General features: G+C 32.8%; 1 long non-coding RNA gene across 1 annotated transcript in view; it reads left to right on the top strand.

The window, feature by feature from the left end:
- The window catches only part of LOC138711835 (uncharacterized), a 28,276-nt gene extending 20,167 nt beyond the window's left edge, over nucleotides 1-8,109 (top strand). Inside the window, exon 2 of the long non-coding RNA XR_011335489.1 lies at nucleotides 5,819-8,109. This is a non-coding gene — a long non-coding RNA (uncharacterized lncRNA). The remainder of the gene's footprint in view (nucleotides 1-5,818) is intronic.
- The last annotated feature ends 2,058 nt before the right edge of the window (nucleotides 8,110-10,167 follow it).

A 10,167-nucleotide genomic window follows, 5' to 3' on the forward strand; every position in this document is an offset into this window, starting at 1 on the left:
GAAAAAAAGCGTAGACCCTACTAATATAAATACTGTACTTCGTATTTTTCTGCAAAAAAAAAAGAGAAAGACAGTTGTACTTCGTATTTTTCTGCAAAAAAAAAAAAAAGAGAAAGACAGTCGGATAATCCACCAATCGGTTAATAGGATGACGGATAATCGAGGTTCTACAGTGTAAAACACTGTCATTCTGCTATACGAAAAATATTTTTACGATTAAAAAAATCATTTACATTTTTTTTTTCAAAACTCATTTCACTGTGCAGTGATGAAGCGTTTCTCACATAACTCAAAACTGTTCAACATTCTGTAATGACATTTTTTATGTATATTTATGCATATCATATCTACAAAAAGACGCAAGATCACTTCTCTATCTTTGATAGATTGCCTGAGAAAAAATAAATTCATTTTAAAAAATTGTCGAATACCAGTATTTTCTTCTAACACAAAAAAAAATATTATTTATTAAGAAATGTAGTTGAAAGAGCATGATATTGTAAACATGACTTTCAGCAATAAAATTAAAGAGAGAATATGAAAAAGTTAACAAGTTTATGAATTATGAGGGAAACGCTTCATCACTGCACAGTGAACTACCATCATTATGAATTTTGGAAAAAATAATAATAATTTTTAAAATCATAAAAATATTTTTTTCATATAGCAAAAGGACAGTGTTTTACACACACCAATTTTCATTATTGTACAAGATACAGTAATGGAGGAAACAAATGTTGAATATTTCTAAAAATGTTACTGCTGTAAGCTATACCTAACTCTTAAGTGCCGTAGGATACGAAACGTTTGTTGAGCGAGTTTTCCCAATCATTTTGTTGCAATTTAAACATCCTATCAGAGATATCTAAAAGCTTCTCTTCTGTTAATACAGGGGATCTACCACTCCTTAAAGCAGTAGGATAGGAAGTATTAGTCTATCCTGTATTTCTGACCTAGAAGATTTCTCAAACTAAACTAGGCAGACAAAATGGAAACGATACAAATTGCCAAAATTATATAAATAGTACATATCGATCTTAACAGAAGGTCTAGTGAAATTTAATTATTTCTTTTAATTTTATTTTAATTTTGTAAAATGTCATGTTTCAAGAGTGACAGTAATCTAATTATTTGTTTACATTTCGACTGAACGTGAATATCATTGCCAATGACCTTGCGTTCAACACATACCAATACAGAACAAATAACAAACGAGTACTTGAGCGGTCAAAATAAATAATGAGTGCCTATTCCCTTCTTCAAAAACGTTAGACTTAAGCATCACATTTTTTCTAGGAAAACCTTGACAGTACGAGGAGCTTGCGTTCAAAATCAAGTTTGTCCATGAAAGATGAAGTGGAGAAAAATAAAAAAAAACTTGGCATTTAAACAACATATGTCATGAAAGGTTTTATCTTACCAGTAACCTGATTAAGCACTCAATGAACAATGGTCTTAAACTCAAAAATCCCCTTCCAATACTTTATGCCTTACAAATTAAAATATTCTGAATTCGCAATGTTTTGAAAATAAACTCTGGACAAACAAAGTTTTGAATAACAGAACAATTGACAAACAAAGTTTTGAAGAAAATAACATTTTACAAACACTACACTACTGTAATAATTAAAATATGTTATAACTAGGGAACGGAATTTGGAGCAGTAAAAGCTAGTATTGGCATCTACACAGCTATTTGTTTACAACCCTTTATACCAAGTCCTCCCCTCCATGACATACTGCAGCTCTCTGCACGTCAACAACAGGTGAACGGGACAGTTGTCGCATAAGAACGTCAACATGCAGGTTTGCAGTTCAGAGTAGTGAAGTGCGGGTACAATGCCGAAAGTGAAACCAACTAACAATACAAAATTGAAAGACTATATTTGTAAAAGCTCCAGATCGAGTATCAAAATTCAGGAAACAGTTCCCTAAATTGTCGCTTCCCCCATGTCCAATTCTTAAGAAATGGGGATCATGGTTAGAAGCTTGCAATTATTACGCATATTACCTCCAATCCGTGAAGAAAGTGGTCCAGGCTTTCGATCCCGATGACGCGGCTGCGATTCAAATACGCCAGGAACTGCTAAATGATAGAACAATCGAAAAAGAAGTCATGGATATTAAGCCAAATTTTTTATATTTACCGAATGCCATTATTCGATTAGAAGAGTCAGGAGTAGAACTAGTTGAGCAAATAAATATTATGAGTACTATTGTAAATAAACTGAATGCAGTAGAAGGTGAAGTAGGAAAACGTGTTGGTGAAAAAATGAACAGAGTTTTGATTAAAAATGATGGGTACAGTTTTCTTAGTCGGATTTCAGCTGCACTAACAAACACGTGTCCCAATGATGTGAGTCCTCATGTAAATTTAATTGACGTATCTTGTTTCAAGTACTCTCCCATTGTCTTTGCAGATGTTAAAAAATTCCCTTCCTTGCAACAGAGCAAAGTTGTATTTTGAAAATTTGAAAATATTTACAATCTATTATAACAAGGCACAGCAGGAATAATTGTTTCATCAACAAAACATAGCATTAAATAAAAATGTCATTTCGTTTGCTTCTACATTTTGTTCAACATTTAATGATAGGCCTACTGTATTAGGCTATGTCATAAACATTGTAGTATATTGAATATATTGTAAATACTGCAATATACGTTGTATACATGTTATTATATTTCATGATATTGTAAGTAAAGGTTTTAATTTAACACGCTCCTGACAGAAAAACACACATATTCAGAGGCGAATTCCATGCAGAAGACAACTGTCTATCAGCCATCAATATTTCCACTGACACGCGAGGACGCAGAGATTTATATTTAATTATGTATACGTGTAATGTTGTTTATTGGTGTCTTGTGCGTTGCCAAGAAAAACCCATGTAGACCTAGTTCAAAATGAAATGCAGATTATGTATGTAGGCCACTATAATGTCATTAAACTATAACAATTGTTTATTCTGAAATACGTTTACAGCACGTTGCTTGTAAGTTTGTATGAAGTGAACTGTACTCGTCCATGCTCTGTGACGCAGCTCGCTTGACAGTCACTAAGCTACGAATATCTATACTACGTTTCACCATTCTTTATAATACTCAAAATCCCTTTCCCTGGTTATAACATAATAATCATGTATGGAAAATGATCTACAAGAAATATCAGCATTTTCAATTTAAATATACTTGTTTTCAACAAATCAAAATAATAATCACATTTTTACAGATTGAGTCTAATATAATCCTCCTCACAACCACAATACCTTTTACCATTTTCCCGTACAATATTATCATCTCCAGTAGCAAGCAATATTGGTTTGTGCTGTCCAAAACCTAATGCTTCATTTTCTTGCCAATTTTCTCCTTCGAAACTTTGCAGATGCTTTAGTACATTATTTTTCTTTTCCTGAGAAAAAGGATGTTGGAGTGGTAACTCTTGTAGTCTTCTTTCTTTGAAGAAACTACCTCGTTTCATTATATTTCTCCACAATTTGGATGGTTCATCCACTCTGTAATAAGGCTCCTTTATTACCTTGACCACTCTATGGCCTCATGATTTGTCCTTTTTAGTAAACATTCTTCTCATTTCTCTTATATCTGCTACTTTTTGTAGGATATGCAACGGCTTCACAATTTCCAAACATCTCCAATGATTTTCAGCTCTCCAAATTGTTTTGCAGATTTCTCTGAATGTCTAAGGAGAGAGAATAGTACTTTATTTTCTTAATAGTTTCTCAACTCGCTCAAAGACACGGTCCGCTGGTGAATAAGCCACGGCAACAATCTTCATTGAATTTCACGAAGCCAGTGTGTTGTAACCGAAATTGAAGTAACAAAGTTTTTAAAACAATAAAGTACAGGGCATAACGAGTTATGAAAGAAATACCATATTTCTCTAGTCTAACATTGTGAAGCTAGTGGACGCGTGTGTCAACGTCGGTTAGTGTAACCATCGGTTAAAATTTCCACCAAACTCCTGGTTAAGAATCTTTATGATGCATCGACCTCGGTTGGGAATTTAACAGGAGATTAACCACGGTAATCTCTAACTAGCCATATTCGAGAGGTTAAAGGAGATAACCTGTGATTAAAAAGTCTGGTAAAACAAAATGCGGACAGATCTACAGCTGATTATTTCAAAGACGATTAGTGTTGTACTTGGACAGAGATTATGGTGAGCGTGAAGTTTTATTAGTGGAAAGAGAATTCTTACGAGGAATTAGGTGACAGAAAATTTCAAAAGGTATTTCGTTCATCAAAATCTATCGTGTCATTTCTGCTGCAACAAATGGATCACTTAGAATAATACATAAATACTCATATTTCTTCCTTGAATAGGCTGTTTACATTACGATTATATGCAACTGGTATTTTCAGTATTTTATTGGTGATAACTGGAGTATTCCTTTTCCTAAGTCGCAGGCTGAACGAAAAGAAGTTATGGATGGATCTTAGGATATTGCATACTTCCCCTGTATAATTGGGTCCCTGGATTGTACACACGTTTCTACTAATCTTCTTTATCCGTTTCCTTTATATGAATATTCAATTTTAATATAACATATTGAGGATTCTTCATATTTAAATCTAGTAATGGAATCTATCAATACCTCAAACCCACATAATCACTTTAGCTTTTAATTTTCCATTTTGTACGATTCTAACCTAACAGCACTGAAAAACAAATGCAACGCGAAAATATATGTTACTTTCATTTCGATGTAGAACTGAGTAAGCGCAGTCGGTTTTGAACGTACACTGTTATCTTTGCAGAGGTATGGATGCTTTCCTTTTGGTCACTTTGTAGAAACAGTATACCAACACAGACTTTATCCTGGTTAAATGAGGTGTCCTTTTATTTTTATTAGGTTATTTTACGACGCTTTATCAACAGCTTAAGTTATTTAGCGTCTGAATGAGATGAAGGTGATAATGCCGGTGAAATGGGTCCGGGGTCCAATCATATTGGATTGAGGGAAAACCCCGGAAAAAACCTCAAGCAGGTAACTTGCCCAGACCGGGAATCGAACCCGGGCCATCTGGTTTCGCGGCTAGACGCTCTAACCGTTACTCCACAGGTGTGGACAAATGAGGTGTCAGCTAACATGTTTAAGTGACAGGTGTTTATGAATGGTGCACAGAAATTATATTTTAACCACGGTTAATTTTTAACCGTGACTTGGTAAGCCATGGTTACTACATTTTAATCGACGTTGATTCACGTGGCCATAACAGAGTTATGATCACCAAAGTTATTCCTGATGTTGCAAATCCCATTTAATCTCACATTCTCATAGCTAACTCATTTTTGTTTTCGAGTGGACAAACGTGTTTTTGAACGCAAACTCCTCAGTTACAGAGAAACATTATTTGACTTTTTTTCTTGAGCTATTTATGCTCTACTATCAGTATTTATTTTGCAGTTTATATCGTTTACATCCTGTATAGTACAGTACAACCTTTGTGTGATTTTTAACTTTCGTATCAGCAGCTTTGTAATTTTCTTACAAAACATCACAGCCCATATAATTAAAATAAAAAAATTCAATAATTGCTTACAATACTTACTTCCTATTTGATTGCATTTCAAAAGTACAAATATTGTTTTTTCGGTTTTAGTAGTCCTGTTATTTCAAAATATTTTGATAAATTCTATAAATCAAATATTTCCTTCTGAATTAGAGCTAATAACATAATTACCTTAAATAAGGATGCTGTCTTTCTTTTATTGTGTGAACATGATATTTTACATTTGTTATACCTCGTCACTATGATTTCAAAACTAGTTAATTCTAATTCATTCTAATTACAGGAGTCACATCTCAAAGCACCACAACGTCACAAGAAGTCAGTTCAACTCTCTCCATTGGCAGCAGCACTACATCTACCGAATATTTTCCAAATGAAATCGGATATAATATAGGTTTGAGGGCGTTGTTCCAAGTAGTTAGTCAATTTCTACTCGCAATATACTTAGCGGAATTACTACACCTTGCGCAATTAAATATAAATATGGAGAGAACAACTAAAGCACCAAAATTAGGCCCGATTGGAAAAGTTGTTCGTAAAATATCTGAAAGTGTTTCAGGAAAATTGTCAAACTTAAGTGACCGAGTACGAAAACTCGGAACAAATACACTTTATAGCAGAATAACAAGGAAAAAGCGCCTTATAATAGAGCAACATATTCGAAATAAACCAATTATACGAAGAGTGTACCACTTGTTACAAGTACCTGGTAACTATATAGCTTACTACGCTCCACATAATGTTATTAAAAGAGCTGTCGCTGGATTTTTATCATATTTATCTGACGTCGCTCTTACTCCAAAAATATTGCAGGACGACGGAATTATTGGTCTCTTGGTACATAAGTTTGTAAGGGTGTTGACATTCCTCCGTGATAACAGTATAAAGAATCGAAGGAAGAGAATTATTGGTATGCCAATTTTGTGGAAAATAACTCTTGGACCGCCTGATAAAACAATGTTCTTACAAGTTCGTCATAACAATACCGAAGGAGATAGCAATTCAACACAAACTGCACAATGTAGTACTGATAAGTGCAATGGTATAGAAGAATCGGAACACAATGCTGAAGAAAACAATACGAATATTATTTTGTGTGTATCAGAAAATTGTGTAGAAATACAGGTAGAGTAAAATTAAAACATGCTATCTTTAACGAAGCAATCAATAAACAATGAAGAGGAGATATGACTATTATGCTCACAAAAATATATTAATTAGATTAAACTTAATACAACACCAAGTATTTTTGCAAAAATTTGTTCACAAGAAAGAAGAAGTTACGAATATTTCTTCAAAGTTGAATCACATTGAAAGATTGTTACTTTAATTTTCACAGACTTCTAAAGTTTTCTTTTTCTTACGTGGTGCCTAATTTTTCATGTGAAATTTACAAATTACACAACGAATTTTGACTTCCCCTTAAAATGCTAGATGCGGACTTGAAATAAATCATAAAACAAAATTATAGAGTAACACTAACAGGCAATGAGAAAGGGAGTTGTGACAATGTATAATGGTCGAAAAATTAAAAATTTAATAGCAACATCTCCTTTCATACACATCATTTTGAAAAGAAGTGAAAGTGAAATAGTCAAGAACTAATTACATTCATTCTAGCATTTACGTATAAATTTCACCAAATTAGTTAAGTAATTACATCGTTAATATGGTTTTAATATGAAACTAACATGCATAGTACAGAAGAACGTAAGTACCTAATGTTAATGAAACTCTATACCATGTGGCGTAAATTTCGGTTTCACATATTCAAAATAAATTTTCGATTTAAAAAGTCAGTAGTAAAATAAAAATTAAGTACTATAAATTGAATCAAGTTTACTGTAGCTGTATAACAAATGTCGATTTATATTTATCGATGAAATTTGTATTCTTAATAATTTTTACAGTTTTATATTAAACAATTTCAATTAAAATATGTGTTTATAACTCTTATAAATATGTGTATGCATAATTTATATGTTTCACTTTCAAACTGTTATTAATTTACTCATGTTAAAAAACTTATCTCTTCTTTAAATAAAGAATTATGATATAATTAGATTTGTCAAATACAGGTTAACTGTGAAGGCTAGCTTTTCCCTTTCACTCATGTTGTTATACTCGTATGTATAAAACATTATTTAAAAACAATTACAAATTACAATTTTCAACAAAAATTGAAATTGTTGTGAAAAGAAGGCAGAAACAATAATTGATTATTAACGATCATATTTAAAGGAGAGTATACCCAAAAGAATACGAAGTTTATAACATGTCTTTAAAGTGTGTAAGAAATTCAGCTTTTGTACTTAATAAATAATATGTTTGAATATGTAAAATTAGTTTACAATTCATGTTTGATTTTCCGATAAGTCAGTTATTAAAACATTATTGTATGTAAAATTAGATAACAATATGAAATTTCTTCCAAATGTAGTTCATATATAGCAAAACTGACAAATTTTATGCCCACAAAATACTAAAATCTCAATAAAAAATATCACATTCGTAAGAGATCCACCAGATGTCAAATTTCCGAAATTTTACGAAATAAAACATTACAATATGAAAGTCTGAACAATATATTAAAATAAAATACCAAGCAGCCTACTAACTCCAGATATATGTGGTTTGAAGAATAAATAAGTGTCAGAATTTATTATTCTGTTGACCTGTAATTCTTAAAATTTGTCGGAACGGACCGACACAATTAAATCACTATCTAGAGCGTCACATACGTAACGCTCATTAGTGGTCAGTATTCTTCAATCTACATACTTGATGGACCTCCGTGCAGATCACTCCTCCTACTATTGCTACAGAAGGAATCCTTTATTACGTCTTGTCATCTATCATGCTACATTTCAATGCGGTTGAGACCAGCGACTCTGACTGCAGCATCCACTATCTCATCCCAAGGAATACCGAAATAGTCGTATCCTGTATTCCTACTCCGAAACTAGACTGACTGGTTTGCTTATTTATTGACTCACTTATTAGCTAGTTTGTTTGTTGTCTGTCATCTATCTATCTATCTATCTATCTATCTATCTATCTATCTATCTATCTATCTATCTATCTATCTATCTATCTATCTATCTATCTATCTATCTATCTATCTATCTATCTATCTATCTATCTATCTATCTATCTATCTATCTATCTATCTATCTATCTATCTATCTATCTATCTATCTATCTATCTATCTATCTATCTATCTATCTATCTATCTATCTATCTATCAATCTATTTACTTATTTATTTATTTACTTATTTACTTACTTACCTACTTACCTACCTATTTATTTATTTATTTATTTATTTATTTATTTATTTATTTATTTATTTATTTATTTCTTTCTTTATCATTTCATCATTCCGAAAGCACGGTCATGGCGGTTTAAATGCAATACAATTTGTAATCATGCATTGATTACAAATATGACAACATGATTATAAAAAGTAACTGTTTAACATGTTTCAAATTTTAAATAAATACTATTAATCCGCGTAAGTAAAGCTTGAATTAAACTTGCATTTGATTGAGGTTTTGGCTAATAATTATGTACATCTGTTATCAAGCAGTACATATCACTTGACGATATGTCAGAGGAAGAACAATTGTTTGTATAGATCTGAATTCTGATTAGTATAATATGTTATTAGTCAGCGATGTATGCAATGGAAGAGGAAAGGAACTGGCTACCGTACACCTTTATCTCCTGGCTTAGTTGATTGATGTCTTATAGGTATTACTTGTGAGGTTCAGACCTGTTTTCGTACAGTCGACTATATAACTGAGGGGCTCACAACCAGATTGGACCAAGTCCACCTGTGGTCAGTTTGTGGATTAACACAATCTCGGACGAAGAAAACTTAGATTTATTCATTGCCGTAACAAACAAAATCCATAACTCATTTCTTACTCCACAGAGGGCAGCATTTCCTATGGAAGGTGAAGGTTGCTAAGCGTGAACCAGGAATTTTAAGACTCAATATCTCAGAATTATTCCAGATGGACTTGGGTCCTCTTATTATGGCGGATTTTATACTTACCCACAAAATCTTCCATCACCACAAAATAAAATAGTGAACATTTATGGAATATTTAAACAATTAACATTTTTCTTTCATGTGTCCGATTACTTATACTCTTCCCATTACTATCTGTCTAGTCTACATTTCTATGGACGGCCTGGGTAGCGTAGTCGGTATAGCGCTGACCTTCTGTGCTCGAGGTTGCGGGTTCGATCCCGACTCAGGTCGATGGTATTTAACATTTAAGTGTCCTCCCCCCCAAGGAAACGGTTCTCTCTCCGCCTATGCGCAGGAGTTCTTTTACATGCCAGTAAATCTACTGACATGAGCCTGTCGCATTTAAGCACACTTAAATGTTAAATACCATCGACCTGAGTCGGGATCGAACCCGCAACCATAGAATCCCAATATAAAGGGGTTATCATGGACATCATTTACCTCCTCTCCCTGTTATAGCTTGACTGTGGCACAGTATATCGGAATGTGATCATTCAATAAAGATATTTTCGGGGGCAGTAACAGTGCTAACAGAAACTTTTTTTATATGAAGCTTACCTTCCTAAAGATATCATATGAAATGTAAACTAATT

Source organism: Periplaneta americana, chromosome 13 (genome assembly GCF_040183065.1).
Source record: "Periplaneta americana isolate PAMFEO1 chromosome 13, P.americana_PAMFEO1_priV1, whole genome shotgun sequence".
Taxonomy (NCBI): domain Eukaryota; kingdom Metazoa; phylum Arthropoda; class Insecta; order Blattodea; family Blattidae; genus Periplaneta; species Periplaneta americana.